This window comes from Taudactylus pleione, unplaced genomic scaffold (genome assembly GCF_031769625.1).
Source record: "Taudactylus pleione unplaced genomic scaffold, aTauple2 ptg000571l, whole genome shotgun sequence".
NCBI lineage: Eukaryota > Metazoa > Chordata > Amphibia > Anura > Myobatrachidae > Taudactylus > Taudactylus pleione.
In genome coordinates, this window is record NW_028284973.1 from 3,700,054 (window position 1) to 3,726,769 (window position 26,716).

Below are 26,716 nucleotides of genomic sequence, written 5' to 3' on the forward strand. Positions count from 1 at the left end.
AGGATCACGCAACATCTATGGCCGCCAGCTGATCGGCGTTTACGATCCGATCGCAGGATTGCAAGATCGGACATCTGATGTATGGGGACCTTATGAACAGAGGTTCCCAAGCTCGGTCCTCAAGGCTCCCTAACGGTCCAGGTTTTAAGGATAACCATGCATGGGCAGAGGTGACTTAATTAGTAATCAGTCAGTTTGATTTAACCATCTGTGTTCAGGCATGGGTAGCCATAAAACCTGGACTGTTAGGGTGCCTTGAGGACCGATTTTGGGAACCACTGACTTAAAGGCCTATTTATTAAGGTGAACGATGAAAGTTTTCGGAGTTTTAAATGTAGGAAGTTGGAACTGATGCCGTCTTCGGCAACACCAAATTGCTCCAGTATTTTGGTATCTGCCAATGCAATTTGTGGCTAGCTGGATACCGAATTCAGTGGTTCTCAAACTGTGGAGCCGATTCAGACCTGGACACTAAGCTGCGCTCTCTCGCAGCCGTCAGGGGGTGGATATGCTAATGCCGCAATCTCACAGCCAGGCAAAAGGACGCCCTCTATGTCCTAGAGTGAACACTCGCCGATGGAAGTCCGTCCACTTTTCTTTCTTAGCACACGTTCATCTCCAGGAAGTGTATGATTATTCAGTAAGATCGAGAGCCATCGGTAGACCATACCCCGCCGCAAGTACTTCAATCACTGCAGGCTGAAATACAACCAGGTGAAGTGTACAATGACGCTGACATGCTAATTACGCATGCACAAAGAACGCCGTTTTGACGCTTAGACTCACATGCGTTCGCACATCCACTCCCCCGTTTTCCCTGATTTTCCCATTAGCACCCCCAAAGGAGCGGCCATCTGCAGGCTTCGAGTGAGCACTATCCCAATGCACAGACTGGTTGAAATATGCATATTTTGCTGCATGTGCAGATGGACGACAATCGCCCATAGCGAGCGAACGCTACTTAGCGTCCAGGTCTGAACACCAGGTGCACTGGTGTATTCATTACTCACTGACACATTTTAAAAAATCCACAAGTGGAGCTAATTATATCACTTGTGAGAGACGTAAGGAGACCTGTAAAACATGCACTGTTTGGGGTCCTGAGGAACGATTTTGAGAAGCTCTGATGAGTCTGACCTAATTGATGGGGGCCACAGGCCCCTTAGTAACACCACATACATTTGATAAATCCAGGATATTTACACCACCCAAAAACAGTACAGTAAATGTCAGATACATAGGGGTAAATTTACTAAAGTGACAGTTTTTAGAAGTGAGTTTTAAAAGTGATGTTGCCCATAGCAACCAATCAGATTCTAGCTATAATCTTCTAGAAGGTGCTAGTTAAATGTTAAGTAGAATCTGATTGGTTGCTATGGGCAACATCACTTTTAAAACACACTTCTAAAAACTCTCACTTTAGTAAATTTACCCCATAAAGTTGTTTTGCTCACAGCAGTTCTGCATTTCTCACCAGTCGACTTTTACCTCTATATCATTATTACTTTAAGCAGGTTGTTTTCTTTGTTTTGTTTCTAAGTGTTTCTCATGGCATATTTCTAATGAACTACTTTTACCTATATGTTTATGTATATTAATTGCTTTTGCGATTAAATAGACCCTAAGGGGTTCTACTTATCAAAGTGTTTGAGGTCTGTGTGTCTGGGGGACTAATTAGGGGAGATGTGTTTGTACATCAAAAAACAGCTGTTCAACGTGCTATTAAAGTCAGATTTGTATATATTAAAGCACTGAAAGTCTGAATGTATTCCATAAGGAACGCATCGGTTTTGGTGTACTGAGGATCTCTGATTGTGAATGGGTGTTAAGTAAAAAAAATATCAATTGATTTGTACTAAGGGCCTGATTCAGACCCAGACGCAAGGCTGCGTTCGTACGCAGCCTGCCGATGTTTGCAATCTGAGCATGCGTACAAGACGCAATGTGCGGACTAGTCCATGCAATCGGGAAGCGTTCGCACCCTGTACACAAACGCTCCGCAAGCATGAGTGACAGGATGTGCCATTTGTGGGTGGTGACAGGGGGTGGTCAATGGAAACGTGGGTGTGGTGGTGTGAATGCAGGTGTGTCTGTGCATCTTAACGCCGTTTCAGGGGCGTGCATAATTAAGAGGCAGCGTCAGCATACATGTCCCATGGCTGAGTTACATACAGCAGCACTCGCAGTGCTTGCGGTAGGGTACGGTCAGCCACAAGTGCTGCGTATGGGTCCGATGTTACCGATTGTTTAATACACTTCCTGGAGGTATGTTACTAAGGGAAAGTGGGCGTCTTGTGTTAGGCTGGTGGGCGTCTAAATACATACCGTGAGTGCACGGCAAGACATAGTGGGTGTACTAATGTCTTGCTAGCAATCTGGGGATTTGCATACTTTGGATGCCGACAGGTCTGAATCAGGCCCTCAGCTCAGGGACTCTCTGAACTTTAGCACATAAAATAGCAACACTATGCTCTTAGGGGTAAATTTACTAAAGTGAGAGTTTTTAGAAGTGAGTTTTAGAAGTGATGTTGCCCTTAGCAACCAATCAGATTCTACTTAACATTTAACTAGCACCTTCTAGAAGAAAATATGTAGCTAGAATCTGATTCGTTGCTATAGGCAACATCACTTCTAAAAACTCTCACTTTAGTAAATTTACCCCTTAGTCTCTGAAGCCTATCGTCCGCTCTAAGGGACTGACTCATCACGGATCGCAACTGCGTACGCAGATCGGTCGATGGTGCGTACTGCGCATGCATATGCACCGCAGTGCGCCTGCGTGGGTTAGCATTGCGATCGCTTCGCGATCACTCAAGCAGAATAAAAAGCCATCGCAGAGTGAGTGACAGGCTGTGAGCGTTTGGGGGTGGTGACGGGGGAGTGGTCGGAGAAACGCAGGCGTGCCTGTCCGTTTGAACGCAGTTGTCTGGGCGTGCATAAATTAGCCACTGAGACAGCATACGCAGCTTGAGGGCTCACTGCGTGGAATTACTGCGGCAGGTCAGGGCTGCTGTAAATGTGAGGGAGGGGCCGATGGTCCTCCATGTTCCTGATGTATACGTAGGATTGCACGGTATTACGGATGTGAGATAGTGGTGGTGGGTGTCTCTATGCTGGCTGTGCGACGGCTTTGCGATTGCAATCATTAGCATATTTTCGATGCAGACCTCCGTGCGTAATCGCAGCTGCGATCCGTAGTGAATCAGACCCTAAGCTCGGGAACTCTCCTAACTTTAGCTTCTTGAACTTGTAATTATGAAACAGTATCTAAGCTTCTTACCAGTATAGGGGGTTACCAAGGAAAGCAGGCATTTACTAAGGATCTATAGAGGCGCAGGCTCTGGGTATGCCATATAGACTGCAAAGGTCATAATGAGATATTGGCAGACCAGATTAAAATGTAACATCTTACTGATTACACACGTTGGGGCAGATTCTGGGTTGGATGCAGATGTGGCCACTGCGCTGTCATAAATCACAAGAAGTACGTCCCATACATAACAAGTACGTCCCCATACATAACAAGTACGTCCCCATACACAAGTACGCCCCATACATAACAAGTACGTCCCCATACATAACAAGTACGTCCCCAAACACAACTTCGCCCCATACATGACAAGTACGTCCCCATACATAACAAGTACGCCCCATACATAACAAGTACGTCCCCATACATAACAGTACGCCCCAGACATAACGAGTACGTCCCCATACATAACAAGTACATCCCCATACATAACAAGTACGTCCCCATACACAAGTACGCCCCATACATAACAAGTATGTCCCCATACACAAGTACGCCCCAAACATAACAAGTACGTCCCCATACATAACAAGTACGTCCCCATACATAACAAGTACGTCCCCATACATAACAAGTACGTCCCCATACATAACAGTACGCCCCATACGTAACGAGTACGTCCCCATACATAACAAGTACGTCCCCATACATAACAAGTACGTCCCCATACTACGCCCCATACATAACAAGTACGTCCCCATACATAACAAGTACGTCCCCATACATAACAAGTAGTCCCCATACACAACAAGTACGTCCCCATACATAACAAGTACATCCCCATACATAACAAGTACGTCCCCATACACAAGTACATCCCCATACATAACAAGTATGTCCCCATACACAACTACGCCCCATACATAACAAGTACGTCCCCATACATAACAAGTACGCCCCATACACAAGTACATCCCCATACACAAGTACGCCCCATACATAACAAGTACGTCCCCATACATAACAAGTACATCCCATACATAACAAGTACGTCCCCATATATAACAAGTAGTCCCCATACACAAGTACGTCCCCATACATAACAAGTACGTCCCCATACATAACAAGTACGTCCCCATACACAAGTACGCCCCATACATAACAAGTACGTCCCCATACATAACAAGTACGTCCCCATACATAACAAGTACGTCCCCATACATAACAAGTACGTCCCCATACATAACAAGTACGTCCCCATACATAACAAGTACGTCCCCATACTACGCCCCATACATAACAAGTACGTCCCCATACATAACAAGTACGTCCCCATACATAACAAGTAGTCCCCATACACAACAAGTACGTTCCCATACATAACAAGTACGCCCCATACATAACAAGTACATCCCCATACATAACAAGTACATCCCCATACATAACAAGTACGTCCCCATACACAAGTACGCCCCATACATAACAAGTATGTCCCCATACACAAGTACGCCCCAAACATAACAAGTACGTCCCCATACATAACAAGTACGTCCCCATACATAACAAGTACGTCCCCATACATAACAAGTACGTCCCCATACATAACAGTACGCCCCATACGTAACGAGTACGTCCCCATACATAACAAGTACGTCCCCATACATAACAAGTACGTCCCCATACTACGCCCTATACATAACAAGTACGTCCCCATACATAACAAGTACGTCCCCATACATAACAAGTAGTCCCCATACATAACAAGTACGTCCCCATACATAACAAGTACGTCCCCATACTACGCCCCATACATAACAAGTACGTCCCCATACATAACAAGTACGTCCCCATACATAACAAGTAGTCCCCATACACAACAAGTACGTTCCCATACATAACAAGTACGCCCCATACATAACAAGTACATCCCCATACATAACAAGTACATCCCCATACATAACAAGTACGTCCCCATACACAAGTACGCCCCATACATAACAAGTATGTCCCCATACACAAGTACGCCCCAAACATAACAAGTACGTCCCCATACATAACAAGTACGTCCCCATACATAACAAGTACGTCCCCATACATAACAAGTACGTCCCCATACATAACAGTACGCCCCATACGTAACGAGTACGTCCCCATACATAACAAGTACGTCCCCATACATAACAAGTACGTCCCCATACTACGCCCCATACATAACAAGTACGTCCCCATACATAACAAGTACGTCCCCATACATAACAAGTAGTCCCCATACACAACAAGTATGTCCCCATACATAACAAGTACATCCCCATACATAACAAGTACGTCCCCATACACAAGTACATCCCCATACATAACAAGTATGTCCCCATACACAACTACGCCCCATACATAACAAGTACGTCCCCATACATAACAAGTACGCCCCATACACAAGTACATCCCCATACACAAGTACGCCCCATACATAACAAGTACGTCCCCATACATAACAAGTACATCCCATACATAACAAGTACGTCCCCATATATAACAAGTAGTCCCCATACACAAGTACGTCCCCATACATAACAAGTACGTCCCCATACATAACAAGTACGTCCCCATACACAAGTACGCCCCATACATAACAAGTACGTCCCCATACATAACAAGTACGTCCCCATACATAACAAGTACGTCCCCATACATAACAAGTACGTCCCCATACATAACAAGTACGTCCCCATACATAACAAGTACGTCCCCATACTACGCCCCATACATAACAAGTACGTCCCCATACATAACAAGTACGTCCCCATACATAACAAGTAGTCCCCATACACAACAAGTACGTTCCCATACATAACAAGTACGCCCCATACATAACAAGTACATCCCCATACATAACAAGTACATCCCCATACATAACAAGTACGTCCCCATACACAAGTACGCCCCATACATAACAAGTATGTCCCCATACACAAGTACGCCCCAAACATAACAAGTACGTCCCCATACATAACAAGTACGTCCCCATACATAACAAGTACGTCCCCATACATAACAAGTACGTCCCCATACATAACAGTACGCCCCATACGTAACGAGTACGTCCCCATACATAACAAGTACGTCCCCATACATAACAAGTACGTCCCCATACTACGCCCTATACATAACAAGTACGTCCCCATACATAACAGGTACGTCCCCATACATAACAAGTAGTCCCCATACACAACAAGTACGTCCCCATACATAACAAGTACATCCCCATACATAACAAGTACGTCCCCATACACAAGTACGCCCCATACATAACAAGTATGTCCCCATACACAACTACGCCCCATACATAACAAGTACGTCCCCATACATAACAAGTACGCCCCATACATAACAAGTACGTCCCCATACATAACAGTACGCCCCATACGTAACGAGTACGTCCCCATACATAACAAGTACGTCCCCATACATAACAAGTACGTCCCCATACATAACAAGTACGTCCCCATACTACGCCCCATACATAACAAGTACGTCCCCATACATAACAAGTACGTCCCCATACATAACAAGTAGTCCCCATACACAACAAGTACGTCCCCATACATAACAAGTACGCCCCATACATAACAAGTACATCCCCATACATAACAAATACATCCCCATACATAACAAGTACGTCCCCATACACAAGTACGCCCCATACATAACAAGTATGTCCCCATACACAAGTACGCCCCATACATAACAAGTACGTCCCCATACATAACAAGTACGTCCCCATACATAACAAGTACGTCCCCATACATAACAAGTACGTCCCCATACATAACAGGTACGTCCCCATACATAACAAGTACGTCCCCATACATAACAAGTACGTCCCCATACACAACTATGCCCCATACATAACAAGTACGTCCCCATACATAACAGTACGCCCCATACGTAACGAGTACGTCCCCATACATAACAAGTACGTCCCCATACATAACAAGTACGTCCCCATACTACGCCCCATACATAACAAGTACGTCCCCATACATAACAAGTACGTCCCCATACACAAGTACGCCCCATACATAACAAGTACGTCCCCATACGTAACAAGTACGCCCCATACATAACAGGTACTTCCCCATACATAAAAAGTACGTCCCCATACATAACAAGTACGTCCCCATACATAACAAGTACATCCCCATACATAACAAGTACACCCCATACATAACAAGTACGTCCCCATACACAACAAGTAGTCCCCATACACAACAAGTACGTCCCCGTACACAACTACGCCCCATACATAACATGTATGTCCCCATACATAACAAGTACGCCCCATACATAACAAGTACGTCCCCATACATAACAAGTACGTCCCCATACACAAGTACGTCCCCATACATAACAAGTACGTCCCCATACATAACAAGTACATCCCCATACACAAGTACACCCCATACATAACAAGTACGTCCCCATACATAACAAGTACGTCCCCATACATAACAAGTACGTCCCCGTACACAACTACGCCCCATACATAACAAGTACGTCCCCATACATAACAAGTATGTCCCCATACATAACAAGTACGCCCCATACATAACAAGTATGTCCCCATACATAACAAGTACGTCCCCATACATAACAAGTACGTCCCCATACATAACAAGTACGTCCCCATACATAACAAGTACGTCCCCATACTACGCCCCATACATAACAAGTACGTCCCCATACATAACAAGTACGTCCCCGTACACAACTACGCCCCATACATAACAAGTACGTCCCCATACATAACAAGTATGTCCCCATACATAACAAGTACGCCCCATACATAACAAGTATGTCCCCATACATAACAAGTACGTCCCCATACATAACAAGTACGTCCCCATACATAACAAGTACGTCCCCATACATAACAAGTACGTCCCCATACTACGCCCCATACATAACAAGTACGTCCCCATACATAACAAGTACGTCCCCATACACAAGTACGCCCCATACATAACAAGTACGTCCCCATACGTAACAAGTACGCCCCATACATAACAGGTACTTCCCCATACATAAAAAGTACGTCCCCATACATAACAAGTACGTCCCCATACATAACAAGTACATCCCCATACATAACAAGTACACCCCATACATAACAAGTACGTCCCCATACACAACAAGTAGTCCCCATACACAACAAGTACGTCCCCGTACACAACTACGCCCCATACATAACAAGTACGTCCCCATACATAACAAGTACGTCCCCATACATAACAAGTATGTCCCCATACATAACAAGTACGCCCCATACATAACAAGTACGTCCCCATACATAACAAGTACGTCCCCATACACAAGTACGTCCCCATACATAACAAGTACGTCCCCATACATAACAAGTACGTCCCCATACACAAGTACACCCCATACATAACAAGTACGTCCCCATACATAACAAGTACGTCCCCATACATAACAAGTACATCCCCGTACACAACTACGCCCCATATATAACAAGTACGTCCCCATACATAACAAGTATGTCCCCATACATAACAAGTACGCCCCATACATAACAAGTATGTCCCCATACATAACAAGTACGTCCCCATACATAACAAGTACGTCCCCATACACAAGTACGTCCCCATACATAACAAGTACGTCCCCATACACAAGTACACCCCATACATAACAAGTACGTCCCCATACATAACAAGTACGTCCCCATACATAACAAGTACATCCCCATACACAACTACGCCCCATACATAACAAGTACGTCCCCATACATAACAAGTATGTCCCCATACATAACAAGTACGCCCCATACATAACAAGTACGTCCCCATACATAACAAGTACGTCCCCATACATAACAAGTACGTCCCCATACATAACAAGTACGTCCCCATACACAAGTACGCCCCATACATAACAAGTACATCCCATACATAACAAGTACATCCCATACATAACAAGTACGTCCCCATACATAACAAGTACGCCCCCATGCATAACAAGTACATCCCCATACATAACAAGTACATCCCCATACATAACAAGTACGTCCCCATACATAACAAGTACGTCCCCATACACAAGTACGCCCCATACACAAGTACGCCCCATACATAACAAGTACGTCCCCATACATAACAAGTACGTCCCCATACATAACAAGTACGTCCCCATACACAAGTATGCCCCATACATCACAAGTACGTCCCCATACATAACAAGTACGCCCCATACATAACAAGTACGTCCCCATACATAACAAGTAGTCCCCATACACAACAAGTACGTCCCCATACATAACAAGTACGCCCCATACATAACAAGTACATCCCCATACATAACAAGTACGCCCCATACATAACAAGTATGTCCCCATACACAAGTACGTCCCCATACATAACAAGTACGCCCCATACATAACAAGTACGCCCCATACATAACAAGTACGCCCTATGCATAACAAGTACGCCCCATACATAACAAGTACGCCCCATACATAACAAGTACGCCCCATACATAACAAGTACGTCCCCATACACAACAAGTACGTCCCCATACATAACAAGTACGCCCCATACATAACAAGTACGCCCCATACATAACAAGTACGCCCCATACATAACAAGTACGTCCCCATACATAACAAGTACGTCCCCATACATAACAAGTACGTCCCCATACACAACAAGTACGTCCCCATACATAACAAGTACATCCCCATACATAACAAGTACGCCCCATACATAACAAGTACGCCCCATACATAACAATTATGCCCCATACATAACAAGTACGTCCCATACATAACAAGTACGTCCCCATACATAACAAGTAAGCCCCATACATAACAAGTACGTCCCCATACATAACAAGTACGTCCCCATACATAACAAGTACGTCCCCATACATAACAGGATGTATGTCCCGCATACATAACAAGAAGTACGCCCCACATACATAACAAGTACGTCCCCATACATACCAAGACATACGTCCCACATACATAACAAGAAGTACGCCCCACATACATAACAAGTACGTCCCCCATACATAACAAGAAGTACGCCCCACATACATAACAAGTACATCCCCATACATAACAAGACATATGTCCCCCATACAGAACAAGACATGCGTCCCCCCATACATAACAAGAAGTACGCCCCACATACATAACAAGTACGTCCCCATACATAACAAGTACGTCCCCATACATGACAAGACACATGACCCCCATACATAACAAGTACTCCTCCATACATAACAAGATGCATGACCCCCATACATAACAAGACATAAGTCCCCCATACATAACAAGACATATGTCCCCCATACATAACAAGAAGCATGCCCCCCATACATAACAAGAAGCATGCCCCCATACATAACAAGACATACGTCCCACATACATAATAAGAAGTACATCCCCATACATAACAAGAAGTACACCCCCCACACATAACAAGAAGTACATCCCCCATACATAACAAGAAGTACATCCCCATACTTAACAAGAAGTACTTCCCCCATACATAACAAGAAGTACATCCCCCATACATAACAAGAAGTACATCCCCCATACATAAGTACATCCCCATACATAACAAGAAGTACACCCCCCACACATAAGAAGTACATCCCCATACATAACAAGAAGTACATTCCCCATACATAACAAGAAGTACATCCCCCATACATAACAATAAGTACATCCCCCATACATAACAAGAAGTACATCCCCATACATAACAAGAAGTACATCCCCCATACATAACAAGAAGTACACTTCTTTAAAAATTAGGGGCCTATATATGTAACATGCAGTCAGTCTTTCAAAAATTGCTATTTTCTTGTGGATTGTCGCATTTCTGGTCACCGGGGTAATTCACAAGGGGTAATTACAGTGGATATCCGAGGTGTCTGCTCTGCTCCCTATTACAAAAGCAGTTGCTATAGCAGCCCCAACAGGTTGCGCAGCATAAAAGTCTGCTTGACAGAGCTTCATATTTTGGAGCTTAGCCCTGTTAGCTTTTGCCCTCTTTAGATTGTAGCTTATGGGCTATATTTTACAAATTTCTTTCCAGATCCGATAATTATCGCTCGCGCATATGTGGACTGTTAACATGCGCAATGTCGCCCATGTCCATAACCGGAAGTTACACAATCATTTTACTTTTTAGATTGCGCAATATGTTGTTGCCGCAATATGCAGCGATGACAAATTAGGGCTGCAATGCGGTCCTTCATAAACGTGCCCCTTAAAGAGGCATATTATTAAAGCATATATACGTTTGTTGTGTACACTGTGATAAATACTCCCTATGTGTTATATGCGAATACGACAGCGACGTGAAATGTGTGGACAGGACAGTGATTTTTCTGTTCAGTAATGAAACATAAGGACGGCATCAGTAGCTTACTTTACCAGCGTTACGCTGTTATAATTTATTCCGCGAGCCACTTGACAGTACGTGCTGCAGCTCTTAACCTGGTTAGCGCTCCGCACCCTTGTCTTGTTCTAAGGTTCGATTGCTATAAAGATTTTTAAATTGACTGACAGTCAACCTCATCATGAACTTTTATTATCCGCATGTAATTCTTAATTGGGTCCAATGAACAATAGCTGTCCTGAGTTATAGACTCTTTTTCTCACCATATAATTAGGATATAATTACCCACAGGATATCAGGATGATGTAAAACCTTTCCACTAAACGTGCCCTCATTAAGAAACTAGTCTAAATGTACATTTATTCAATCAGTATGAATTAATTAAAATGTTACTGGAATCAGGGAGATGGCACTAAAGATGACATTTATTAGGAAACGTGATAGCGGCCTCTGTAGTCAGAAGAACTACCATGATTTGGCCCAGAAAGCTGAATGTGCTTTCAAATAAACATGTAAAGGACACGGTTGTGGGTATTCTATACATTAATTCTATTATTTAGCCCCTGTGCTATCCAGTTGTGTTTTCTAGGTTGAGAGAAACAGGCAGCATTGGTTCGGCGTAGTGGTTAGCATTGCTGCGTAACAGCCCTGAGGACATGGAGTTTGTATGTTCTTTCAGTGTTTGCGTGGGTTTTTTCTGGGAGCTCTAGTTTCTTCCCATGTATCAAAAATATTCTGTTAGGCTAATTGGCTTCGGAGATAAAAAATTAACCCTACTGTGTGTGTGTCCATGTGGTAGGGAATATAGAATGTGAGCTCCACTGGGGCAGAGAGTGATGTGAATGACTGAATATTCTCTGCAAAGCACTGTGGAGTATGGGCCTGATTCAGACCCGCTCGCAAATTGCGGCCGCTCGCTGGCAAAAAGGAGCCGGATATTTAAATTAAGCGCTCGCACTGCGTCTCGTAAGGACGCCCTCTATGTCATAGCGAGCCCCGGCAATAAGCGTTCACTGGTGTATAAAGACGCCCACTTGCCACTCGCAACACACATCATCTCGGTATTTGAAGGATTAATCGGTAACATCGAGAGCCATCGGAGCTGCTCGCAGCGCTTGAGGTAGACCTTACCCTCCCGCAAGCACTACGAGCAGTTCAGGGTAAAAAACTACCAAGTCACATGTTCAATGACGCTACTTTGCTAATTAGGCACACCCATTAAACTCCGTTCTGACGGTCAGACACGCCTGCGTTCACAGCACCACTTCCCCGTTCACAAGCACCTTCCCCTGTTACCACCCACAAACGGCGCTGTCACTCATTCCACCGGGCAGTCTTTTCAGGGCGAGCGAGCAAAATCCGATTGCTCATTCTAGTTTGCGCACGCGCACTGCGACTTATAGGCACAGCCATTTTCCGGCGTCCTGCGCATGCGCAGTAGACTCCGGGCACACTCCAGTGCCCGGAGTCTACTAAGGCTTCGGTGGCTGGCTAGCTGCGTCAGTCAGCTGCCGGCCACCGGGGTGAGAGGAGGGCGCCCCCCACAGGGAGTGTACACTAGCCCCCTCCTCTCTTAAGACGCCCCTGTAAGATGGAGTATCCATTCCCTGTAATAAGTCAGTGTAATACAGTACATCTATTATTAAATTACAAAACATTTATGACAGAGTAAAGGCCCCATACATCTGCATTGTGTATTGGGCCAATTCACCTATCCCCAGACGCCGGGATCGGGGCATTGGTGAAATCCAACATGTTGGACTTCCCTGATTTGCCGATCCTGACCTAAATTGGATCGGGGTCAGCAAATCGGGAATTTTCTACATTAAGAATTTCACCGATTCCCCGATGGACAGGCGATCATCGGTGGCCGACGGTCGGCATTTCCGAATGGCGGATCGTCGGTAACGGCCCGACTAGGGGCATAGGTGAATTGCCGCCTGATGTATGGGGCCCTTTAGCGTACTTTTTTTTTTTAGCAATCTGTATAATTATAACACACTAATTAGAAACACCTATTGTGGTATTTGTGAGGTTGAAAAAGAGTTTTTAAGATGTAATAAACTAACAGCTCTCTGTCACCATTTGTACAATATGAATAACAGATACTGTACAACCAACTTTTGTGATATTTACTAAACTGACAAAAAGTCATTGGTAAGTTGGGTTAACAGAAAACACATTTGTGACAATAACAACAAAAAAAAAAAAAACGAACAATTTTTAGAATCTATATTTCAAAATATAATTGCCAAATATAATTTGTAATACCAATGGTGGGCAATCTGGTTGATTCTAGTGGCCATACATATTGCTAACAATATATTCAAGGCAGCAGTATAACAGGGTGCCACTGCGCCCTATGCTGCGTCCGCCCCAATGGATGCTTGGAGGGTAGCGCCTTCCCCGGAACCCTAGCATGCTGCTTGTAGCATCCTACAGATGCTCCGAGCGATAGAACAGGTCCCACGGCACTGCAGGAGAAGACATAATATCTCTTCCCACACAGTGCAGGAGCTTTGAGCCTGAGCAGGGTGCTGGTTACAGCTTAGGGTGAGTACGGCTGGCACCGCTGCCAGGACATCAGACTATGTGATGGCACCAGCCGCACCACCCTCCTTACGGCCCTGCTTCAAGGTCCGCACAGGACACACCTGAACTTAGGTGTTCCGAGTTGAACCGAGTAACGGCTCGGATCACTTTTGGGGTTCTGAGTAGAACAGCTCGGGGTCTGCTGTAAGTGAGGAACTCAAATTTAAAAACCGTATCTTGGGTTTTGGATTTCATGTAAACGGATCCAAATTACATAATTTTAGCTAATTTTTAATAAATTAAAAAAAAAACCGAAACCGAATCTGAACCAAAACACTTGAGGATGGTTTTGCCAAAACCAAAACCATAACATTTAAGTGTGGTTTTGCCATAACTAAAACACGGGGGTCCACGGCCATCTCCGACAGTAATTCTTGGCAATAAGCCACCAATGTAAGTAACGTCCAATACTAAGCCATCAGTGTTCATTAATTGGTCAGCAACAATAATGTCCAGTAATATGCCAGTAGTAACAGTATTTAATTACCAACAGTAGCAATGCCTAATAACATACCAACAACGCCCGATACTACGTGAACAATATTAGTAGTGCCCCATCCTCTGGCAGCTGTATTAGTGCCTAATAATAAACTTTCTATCGTCAGATGATAGATGTGACCCATAAACTTAAACTAAACTTAACTAAAATAAACACAGGAGACCAAGCTATGCCGTTTAAATTAATTGGTCAGCTTTATTTGGTTACAAGGTAGACATGGTGGCAGGAGAAAGACGGCAAATAACCAGCGTCCACTTGTCTTAGGCCGGAAGTATATCACAACTTGTGAGGGCCAACTATCCCAGACAAGGGTAGGGTGATCTTAAAAACTTGCAAGGGCCAACTATCCCTTTCAGAGCAAGTGATGCGGCCCCAACACCCATGCCAATGCACCATTCATCCTGCTCGGTCGAGAGGTGCCGCTGACCCCAATAGGGTGAAATCAGCCTATCAGTGCATTGAAGGGGTGCGCACCGCTAATACTGCCGCAAGATGGACACTTCAATATTGCCGGTCTTTCCCTGCTAATGAAATAAAGCCGACACAAGAGGGTAGGGAGGGTGGGAGATTCAAAGAGGCAGATTTACCACAGTAGATTCTCTACACCCTCTCACTAAACCCGCCCCTTAACCTAACGTCCTATCACATCTGCCTACTACTGTCAACAAACATTTTTAACTTTATTAACCCCTCTATCCCTGACTAGAAGTTTATGTGCCGTCGGCTCTATTTCTAACCTCCGTTATATTATGATGCACAGGGACGGATTAAGGAGGGGGCGACAGGGGTGGTCGTCCCGGGGCCCCCACACAGAGGGGTCCCCACACAGGTTCAATGTGACCCTGCCGAGAACAGGTGTCCAGTGGCACCTGTTCCCTGGTAGAGGCTCTGTTTGACAGCATCAGCTGTCAAGGGGAAGAGGGGCCAGCTTTACACTAGCTCATAACCCCTCCCACCGATGCCTCTCCTCCACTGGCCGCATTGGGGGTGGAGCCAATACAAGTCCACCCCCATATCACAGCAAATTGCATCGTTACATCGCGGAGGGTGGAGCCTAATGAATTGAGGAGGTGCTCGGATCCTATTGCAATCTGTACCAGGCCAGCAGCAGCATCAAGTGTAAGTATGTATGTGTACTGTTTTAGTGTGTGTGTGTGTGTGTGTGTGTGTGTGTACTGTTTTAGTGTGTGTGTGTGTGTATGTATGTATGCACAGTATATATTTGGGGTGAGCGGGTTCGGATTTCTGAAATCCGAACCCCCCCGATCCGAGGCCGATCCGAGTCAGGCTCGACTTTTCCCGCCTGACTCGGATCTGAAATCGAGGCAAAACGTCATCATCCCGCCTTCCGGGTCTCGCGGGTTTTGGATCCTATATAAGGTACCCGCGTCGGCACCATTTTCTCACTCGGCTGTGGACAGTGAAGAGGGAGGGTGGGAGTTAGGGCTGTGTAGTGTAGTGTAGTGTAGTGTAGTGTAGTCAGGGCCGGATTAAGGATTGTGGGGGCCCCCGGGGCAACTAAATTGTGGGGGCCCCATAGAAAAAAAAAAGAAAAATGCAGGATTTAGAGTGGGGGAGATTTTATATATATATATATATATATATATATATATACACACACACACACACACACACACACACAGTATATATATTATATAGATAGATAAATAAATTGAGATATATAAATATATATATTAATAGATAAGGATAGAGATATAGATACAGTAAAGAGAGAGTGGGGGGAGGGGGAGAAAGGGACAAGGAGAGAGAGAGAGAGAGAGAGAGAGAGAGAGAGAGAGAGAGAGAGATGGGGTGGGAGTGAGACAGAGAGGGATGGGGAGGGAGACAAAGAGGGAAATAGAGGAAGGGAGAGAGAGGGAGGAGAGGACAGAGGGGGAGAGAGAGATGGAGGAAGGGAGCTCGCACACTAACCCCTTGCAGCTGCAGCAGGCAACCCAGCAACCGTTCTGATGGGGCAGGCACTTCATTGCATTAAGTCCCGCCCCCTACTCGTGCACCCGCGAATCGCGGCATTTTCAACAAGGGGGCGGGACTTCCATACAGCCACTGTCGGGTGATACAGTGGCAGTGAGGCTATGATGCTGCCCGGACCGGAAGTTGGCCAGGGTGAGTGGCCAGGTTCCAATCATTATTGTCATCAGTGTGGGGGCCCCAAAGGTGTGGGGGCCCCTGGACGATCGGCCCGCTCGCTCCTCCTATAATCCGTCCCTGAGTGTAGTGTTGTGCTGTGCTGCGCTGTGCTGCTGTTGTCCATAGGGGCTGTGTCCACTACTTCAAAGTCCATAGGGGCTGGCTGGACTGTGTTGTGCAGTCAGTTGTCCATAGGGGCTGTGTCCACTCCAAAGTCCTGTGCAGTGTCCCAGTCCTAAAGGGGTGCTGTAGTGTTGTCCAGGGGGTGCTCTGTCCATCAGGGGTGCTCCCCCCAAGTGCAAAAAAAAATAATATTTTTTCTGTGTTTGTGAATTGTGTGCACTGTGGCTGCACGTGCATCAACAAAGGAGCAGCGCCAAGCGTGCGCCTGTGTCCCATAAGTAAAAGGCCGGCTGGCTTGTCCGTTAAAGGGTGCTGTAACCCCCAAAGGGCACTCCAAACAAAATAAAATAATAGATTTTTTTGTGTTTGTGAATTGTGTGCGCAGTAGCCGCACATGCATCAACAAAGTAGTGCCAAGCGTGCGCCTGTGTCCCATAAATAAAGGGCCGGCTGGATTGACCGTTAAGGGTGCTGTAACCCCCAAAGGGCACTCCAAACAAAAAAAAACAATATTTTCTGTGTTTGTGAATTGTGTGCACTGTGGCTGCACGTGCATCAACAAAGGAGCAGCGCCAAGCGTGCGCCTGTGTCCCATAAGTAAAGAGCTGGCTGGCTCATTTCTTAAAGGGTGGTGTAACCCACAAAGTGCACTACTCTCCAGCAAAAATAAAAAAATATTTTCTGTGTTTGTGTGCACGTATATATCAAATCAATATAACATAAATGGAGGACCAAACTTTCTCCGATAAAAATAAAATAGGGAAAGATCAAGAACCACTTCCTCCTAGTGCTGAAGCTGCTGCCACTAGTCATGACATAGACGATAACATGCCATCAACGTCGTCTGCCAAGGCCGATGCCCAATGTTATAGTAGAGGGCACATACAAACCCAAATGACAAAGTTCAGGAAAATGACCTTAAAAAAAACATTTAAATCATCTGAAGAGAAACGTAAACTTGCCAATATGCCATTTACGACACGGAGTGGCAAGGAACGGCTAAGGTCGATCCCTAGTATGTTCATGACTAGTGGTTCAGCTTCACATGACGATGGAAGCCCTCCTCCCGCTAAAAAAATCAAACAAGTTAAGCTGGCAAAAGCACAGCGAAGAACTGTGCTTTCTAAGAAGATATCACAAATCCCCAAGGAGAGTCCAAGTGTGGTGGCGGTTGCGATGCCTGACCTTCCCAGCACTGGACGGGAAGAGGTGGCTCTTTCCACCATTTGCACGCCCCCTGCAAGTGCTGAAAGGAGCACCCACAGTCCACTTGCTGATATGCAAATTGAAGATGTCACTGTTGAAGTACAACAGGATGAGGATACTGGTGTAGCTGGCGCTGAGGAGGAAGTTGGCGAGGAGGATTCTGATGGTGATGTGGTTTGTTTAAATCAGGCTCCGGGGGAGACAGTTGTTGTCCGTGGGATGAAAAAGCCCATCACGGTCATGCCTGGGCAGAAGACCAAACATTCCACCTCTTTGGTCTGGCAATATTTCTATCCAAATCAGGACAACAACTGTCTTGCCATATGTACCATATGTAAAGGTGAAATAAGTAGGTGTAGGGACGTTAACCACCTAGGAACATCCTCCCTTATACGGCACCTGCAGCGTGTTCATAATAGTTACTGTCAAGTTCAGAAACTTTGGCTAAGACCGTAAGCAGTCCAGGGACACCTAAATCCCTTTTTCCTGTTTTATCCAAGGAATCGGTGGATGAGGAGGATGAGGACGACATCTTGCCTCCGTAGAGCCAGTTTGTGCAGGGACACATTAATTGCCAGCTTGTTTTGTGGGGGCCCAAACTAACCAATCATTTCAGCCACAGTCATGTGGCAGACCCTGGCGCTGAAATGATTGGTTTGTTAAAGTGTGCATGTCCTATTTATACAACCATAAGGGTGGCTGGGAGGGCCCAAGGACAATTCCATCTTGCACCTCTTTTTTTTCTTTGCATTATGTACTGTTTGGGGCCTAGTTTTTCAAACTGCCATCCTGTCTGCCACTGCAGTGTCACTCCTAGATGGGCCACGTGTTTGTGCCGCCCACTCGTGTCGCTTAGCATAGTCATCCAGCTACCTCGGTGCAACCTTTTGGCCATAAAAACAATATTGTGAGGAGTGAGGTGTTCAGAATAGACTGGAAATGAGTGGAAATGAAGGTTATTGAGGTTAATAATTGAATAGGAGCATAAAAACCCACAAATTCTGTGATTTTAGCTGTTTTTTTGCTTTTTTTTAAAAAAATACAGATCCAAAAAACAAAACCCAGAACCCAAAACACGGAAGGGTGGTTTTGGCAAAACCAATCCAGATCCAAAACACGAAGAAAGATCCAGATTCAAAACCAAAACACGAAAAGTGGCCGGTGCACACCCCTAGTATATATATACACACATATACACACACACACACTATATATTTATATATATATATATATATATATATATAAACACACACACACACATACACATACACACACACACAGGGCTGTGTGAGCGTTGTTGCCACAGAGCTCTGCGGGTGGCACCATCTATGCCGACACACTAGACATGCACCCTGCAGCCTTTGCAGCACCCCGGAGCGTGCTCCCATGGTGCTGCTGTTCTTCCCGATGCTGGCGACCCCAACACCCTTGGCATGACATTATTACGGCATAGGACGCCATAATGCCCCGTTACTGCGCTTTATATACACCCATCAGCCATAACATTAAAACCACTGACAGGTGAAGTGAGTAACACTGATTATCTTGTTACAATGGGACCTGTCACAGGGGTGGGATATACTGTATTAGGCAGCCAGTGACCGCTCAGTTCTTGAAGTTGATGGGCTGGAAGCAGGAAAAATGGACAAGTGTAAGAATCTGAGCGACTCTAACAAGGGCCACATTATAATGAATAAGGGACCGGGTGGCAGGTGTTGTGGGGTGTTCCTGGTCTGCAGTGGTTAGTAACTACCGAAAGTGGTCCAAGAAAGGACAACCAGTGAACTGACGACAGGGTCATGGGCATCCAAGGCTCATTGATGCGTGTGGGAAATGAAGACTAGCCTGTCTGGTCCGATCCCATAGAAGAACTACTGTAGCACAAATTGCTGAGAAAGTTAATGCTGCCTATGATAGAAATGTGTCAGAACTCAGAGCATCGCAGCTTGTTGCGTATGGAGCTATATAGCCGCAGACTGGTCAGAGTGTCCATGCTGACCCCTGTCCACTACCGAAAGTGCCTACTATGGGTATGTGAACGTCAGAACTGGACCATGGGGCAGTGGGAGAAGGTGGCCTGGTCCGATGATACCTGGGAAAGAGATGGCACCAGGATGCACTATAGGAAGAAATCAAGGTGGCGGAGGCAGTGTGATGTTCTGCTGGGAAACCTTGGGTCCTGGCATTCATGTGTAAGTTACTTTGATACGTACCACCTACCTAACCATTGTTGCAGACCAAGTACACCCCTTCATGGCCATGGTATTCCCTGATGGCAGTGGCCTCTTTCAGCAGGATAATGCCCCCCTGCCACACTGCAAACATTGTTCAGGAATGGTTGGAGGAACATGACAAAGAATTCAAGGTTTGGACTTGACCTCCAAAGTCTCCAGATCTCCACCCGATAAATGATCTGTGAGATGTGCTGGAAAAACCAGTCCGAGCCTTGGAGGCCCCAGAGGACCTAAAGGATCTGCTGCTAACGTCTTGGTGCCAGATATTACAGGACACCTTCAGATGTCTTGTGGAGTCCATGCCGTGATGGATTGGAGCGGTTTTGGCAGCACAAGGAAGACCTACACAAATAGCATATATACATATGCTACAGATTAATACAGTAACAACATATTGCTCAATAAACAAGTAACTTTATGCCACTCATTCAGTGTTTTAGACACCTTCTGACCCTTTTTCGCTCTAGGCGACCACCTGGGCTCACCTACGAGTAGTGGCAGCTCCATCCCCGACAATGTAAAATTCACCGCCCTTTCTGGGTTGACGGGCGCAGAAGAAAGTGCAGCAGAAAGACAGGCACAGACGTCAACAGCCCTGAAATATTCTGATAAAGACTCAGATAACAGCTTCAATTTCCAAGACAAAAAGGAAAAACGCAAGTAAAAAAGTATCTATGCCAAGATTGATATTACTGTACAACGGCAGTGATGTCTGCATCAGCCTCCACGATTCCTACATGCAGCTAAGAAGTAATAATGCAGGAAATTCGCACACAAATGTCTGCATTTTCTTCATACAATCCACAGAGCGGTTCCTTTCCCATAATGCATGTAAAAAAAAAAAAAAGATATTGGAAAGGGAATCAAATGATTAAAACAATATAGCGAGAAAGCACTTGAACGAAGCGACTAAGATGTGGTCTCAAGAGCAGCTAAAAGGCATTTTTTTTTAGACAGACTCATTAACCTTTAGTTCGCCAATTAACCAGATTTGAAGATTACCTACTGTGGTTTGTGTAACCGTGACAGCCAAACATGGTTGCTCCTGACAGCTGGATGAGGATTACAGGTGTTCTGTCCGGTTATTCCAATATTATTTTGGAGATTTACTACGACTAATTAACCCACTGCATGCCGGAACACATCCAAACTGCAACCATCGCTTCCATTAAACTGAGAACATTGACGTAGGCTGGATAAAATTATTAATGAACTAAATGGCCTTTAATAACGCTAATATAATTTAGCCTAGATTGTTGTGATTGAAAAATAAATAGCGGAATAGTTGTTATCTTCATTTTGCAAAGAAAACTCACCGCAGTCACCAATTCTGAATGTACGAATATACTATATAGCTAGATGTACGGATACTTATTTCATGTTTTGCCTATAAGTCAGCGGGCAGTAGGCACCACATAGAAGTATTGAGCCTCATGACAAGGAGAAGTCACCCCCAAACTGCTTTTGTTTGGGTCTCATTCTCCATATCGACGACAACGCTGGAGATTTATAAAGCAAAACATTGCTGTGGTTAGTTTTTAGCATAGTCGATGACTTGACACACAGTAGTTGAGCTTCAGACCTGCAGCCCTGTGCAAGTGGGAGGAGTTTTACCTGGTAATACAGAGCCTATGCTAATATCAGGTCAACCAAGGCAGTTGTCTAGAGCGTCAATGGCTAGAGGGCACCAAAACACTGGATGACAGACATAATGTCACTGATTTGGTGATTGTAATGTCCCCACAGCACCACCTGGCAGAATGCTGGCAGCTGACATGGCGGTGAAGTCATGGCAGGGCCAGATTACAAATGGGCTGGGTGGGGCTATAGCCCCGGGCCTCCACATGTAAATGGGCCCATCATTATTTCCAGTTATTTATATAGCGCACACATATTCCGCAGCACTTTATAGGGAATATTTGGCCATTCACATCAGTCCCTGCCCCAGTGGAGCTTACAATCTATATTCTCTATCAAATGCTCACACACATACACACTAGGGTTAATTTTTGTCACTATATATTTGGTATGTGGGAGAAACCAGAGCACACGGTCGAAACCCCACGCAAGCACGGGAAGAATATACAAAAAAATTTTTTAATTGGTTTCCGCACCATCTAGTGCCCCAACCGTCGCTGTAGCTTCGCCCACATTAACCACAGCCACTCCCACCCTGTGCCCACCCCCAGGCGTTCCTGAACCTATTTTGCTGAAAAAAAATATAGCACTGAGTAACTTGATTGCAGTCCTCCTCGCTATACGTACGTCACACGATACCCGCTCATCAGTTACATCCGAGAAACAGGTTCGCTTTAAATGGCTGCCATCTCATTGTGAGGCGCAGCGCAGTATCCACCACGGAAGGCAACTTTTAAAAATATTTTTTACTGACATTAAAAAATAAAAAAAAAAGGCTTCGACATTCACTAACAAATGTATCTTATTCTGACAGCAAAATAGTACACTCGCTTTTTATTGACCAGCAGTACATTTATTACAGTTGCCAAACATATTACAGTTAAATACAAATATATTATATATTCTATCTAGTTTCCCCGAGAGTCTTGTAACACAATTAACCATTAGTAATTACAATTTGTTAATCTTCAATTAATTACCAATAGAAGTAATGACTTAGAACAATATATTGATGGATTATTTTTTAAATATATGTTCATTCACCTGTTTTAACATTTAAAAAATTAGATATCTGGAATAATTCACCTAGTGTAAAATAAATGATAGCTGAAAAATAAGATTTCAGCTCCCTCTGCTGGGATAAATACAAATTGCATCTTAAAAGAATTGCTATCCTTAGTATAACCGTAATTGGCATCTTATATATAAACTTAATTGGTCTGTTTGTTTATTTGTTTGTTGACTGCCCGGCTCTGCATTCTGACACCCCTGCACCGGTTGGGATGAAGCCAATGCGAGATGGTCCAGATGGATCTTGGCCAGGTTTTAGGAGGGTTAGGGTCTTGGTCGGACCTCCCGTTGGTGTACGCTGGGCAGAACTTTGACCTGTGGAGCCTGCTCTAAGCCTTCCACTGGATGGATTTGGACAAAAACTTCAAAGGGGTGGCACTTGGTCTGGGATGCCTAATGGAGTGGTTGGGGTCCCAGTCAGATCTCATGGCAGAGTATGCCGGGCAGAACTTTGACCCAGGGAGCCTGTCCTGGGCTTTCCACTGGATGGATTTGGGCGACATCACATAATAAAACTTAATAACTTGAAGATTTAAACCTGGGCAACGGCAGGTACTTCAGCTAGTTATTCATAATTAAAAAGTAAATCCAGCACAGACGGTGTAATGGTTAGTGTTACTGCCTCACAATGAGGTCATGGGTTCAATTCCCACCATGGCCCTAACTGTGTGGAGTTTGTATATTTTCCCTGTGTTTACGTTTCCTCCCACAATCCAAAAATATACTGGTAGGTTAATTGGTTCCCCACAAAAATTAACCCTACTGTGTGTGTGTGTGTGTGTGTGTGCGCATGTGGTAGGGAGTATAGATTGTAAGCTCCACTGGGGCAGGGACTGATGTGAATGGCCAAATATTCTCTGTAAAGCGCTGCGGAATATGTGTGCGCTATATAAATAACTGGTAAAAAATAAATAAATAGCTTGAAAATGCGATTTTTCAACTTGCCAAAACTTTGTTACATTGGGGCTGTGGCAATCTAAAATGTGTACACAGATTTACAGACATATTTCTCAAATATAATTTTGCTGGAAATTCCCCGAAAGCAAAAGTTCTCAGGGAATAACTACAAAATCAGTATCTCCAAGATTGAAGAAATTAAATCCCCTCCATGCGGTCACTCCATTACTGCATGCAAAAGTAGCCCCCATAAGTCTGTATGGGGGGGTGGAAAATTGTGAAATTTTGGAAAAGTCTTTCGGAAGGATCTCTCCCCGGTCATCTCCGCAGGCATACGTGCAGTCCGGTGACCATGGACGTGTGTTAGAGTGGCAGGGGACAGAAGCCGTTAGTAAAGAGATCACTTTACCTCTTACACATTGCAGCAATGCTTATTTTATTATTGGCGTAACATGTGGCAATAACATTTTTTAATTATCGGCACCAATTGCTGGATATTGGTAAATATGCCCCTTAGAGTTTCTGTAGTTAGGGGGGTTTCCTAGCTTACTGTACCTCTACATCACAGTGCTAGAGTAAACTGCCCAGTATTTGTGTACTGTGCGCAATATTATTTTCCTACAGGCAAAAAAAACTAAATACAGTTGCACCCCTTCATTTGTAACATGGATTTAGCTGCAGTTATGACTAAAGTTTGTAAATCATAAATGTATTCAAAATAAATGTTGAGTTTTGGGATGGTGCAAAGTCACAAGGGCACAGTTACATAGAATTTAGAGATTGCTGCAAATATCATTATAATGTAAATTAGGTGGAAAGTTATTCTGTAAGATACATGGAATTAAGTGAAGCTCCTGCAGTTCAGTTAAAGTTTCGGAAAATGGTTTCCCAAATAGTTTTCTTTCGTGGTTCATACAAACTATCATCTGAAAAGAGGTATTAACTTAAGCCTACTGAAAGTCATTTATAATACACAGGTGATGCCAATTAGGGGAGGGCGTGTGCCAGTATTCTAATATAGTTGCAGATGCTACAGCGGAAAAAGGCGCACACAGGGCCGCGACTTTGAATCAGACCTTTTGTGTATTATAAGGACACTTTGGGGGAGATCTATCAAACCTTGGAGAGAGAGCTAAAGTTGAGAGATAAAGTACCGACCAATCAGCTCCTAAATTTTAAAACACAGCCTGACAGAAGCTGATTGGTTGGAATTTCTGTCCACATTATCTCTCTCCAAGCTTTGATAAATCTCCACCCTATAGGGCTCTATTAATCATTGGTGGGTATGCGGTTGCGTTCTCTATAGCTGCATATAGCAGCGTTACAGAATGCAATTTCTGTGTACAGATGTAGCCACGCTCATCTATGCCACGATGCGAGAAGAGATATCACCGAAGGGGATCCTGGATAGATTATAGCTAAAAGTTGGTTGCTATGGGCAACTTCCCCACTTAATTTATCTCAAAGGCTTGATACATATGCTCTTCAATGAAAGATACTGCTTGAGAAATCAATGATTTTTTCGTGGTTTACCTCTTCTTATTAGGAGAAGCAGTGATAACCCCTATCTCCAGCGAAAACACTGAAGAATGGGGTTATCACCGTTTCATAAATAGATGCCTAACACGTCACCTTTCTGTAAATTATTACAGATATTAAGTAACCAATATAAAAGCATTCAGCCTGCGGCTTTGTGTCTAGAGCCACAAAATTGCTCCGTTAGTAAGTTGTAATATACTTCTAGTAATGGGAAATATTATATTATAATTCACATTTAATATATAGTACATGTTTTTTTTATTATCTCTGATGTCATTTGTATTTCAAAAATAATTTTATTTAAAGATTTTTTTTTACTACCAACTTTGCAAGCTGACATGCCACCTGTAACACACTAATAATCCTAACATTTAGAATTTTAAAAAAAATATTTGCTCATCCCCAATATATAATTATTATTATTATTATTATTATTATTATTGTGACCACATTAATAATTGCCTTTTGTAAAGAAACACAGCTTTACATATATAAACATCTGCCGTGTATTATAAAGATATTAATATTGAGAAATGTGCTGCCAAACTTTTACCTTATTCCAACTTCAATTAAATACATTTAAAAATAACTTATTGTTTTTATGCCAGAAAACACAATTACTTGTATTAAATTTTGAAAGCTATAATAGTCGCCTATGTCTTGTTAATTATTCACTAACAGAGTCACAGAATGTCTGTTGTTGGTTATGAAGAAAAAAAAAATACATCTAGAAAACTAATACAATTTAGAAATTAAAATGACTTCCTCTGTTTTTCTTTTTCAATAAAACACAATGAAATCCAGATAAGCAAAGAGCTTCGTGTCACGTATGTATTTATTTAATCAACCCGTCCAGTGACTTCAGCCGTGGTCTCTGCTGAGGATACGTGCCTCGTCTCGCTGATAGAGGGACGGTCAAACATGTCATCACAACCACCACAGATGGACCCTAACACCCACATTTGCTGCCTCCGACATGACATCGTCAGACTTATTTCTATTGGATTTCTCAACAAATTCTGAAACTGAATTAACTGAAAACAGGAGCTTTGGAAATGATTAGCAAATGGTCTGTGGACATCAGTAACAT

At 44.0% G+C, this 26,716-nt stretch overlaps 1 protein-coding gene across 1 annotated transcript in view; it reads right to left on the reverse strand.

Annotated features, from left to right (window-relative positions):
* Positions 1–26,716, reverse strand: part of DGKB (diacylglycerol kinase beta) — a 511,490-nt gene that overhangs the window by 407,074 nt on the left and 77,700 nt on the right. The window lies entirely within an intron of this gene.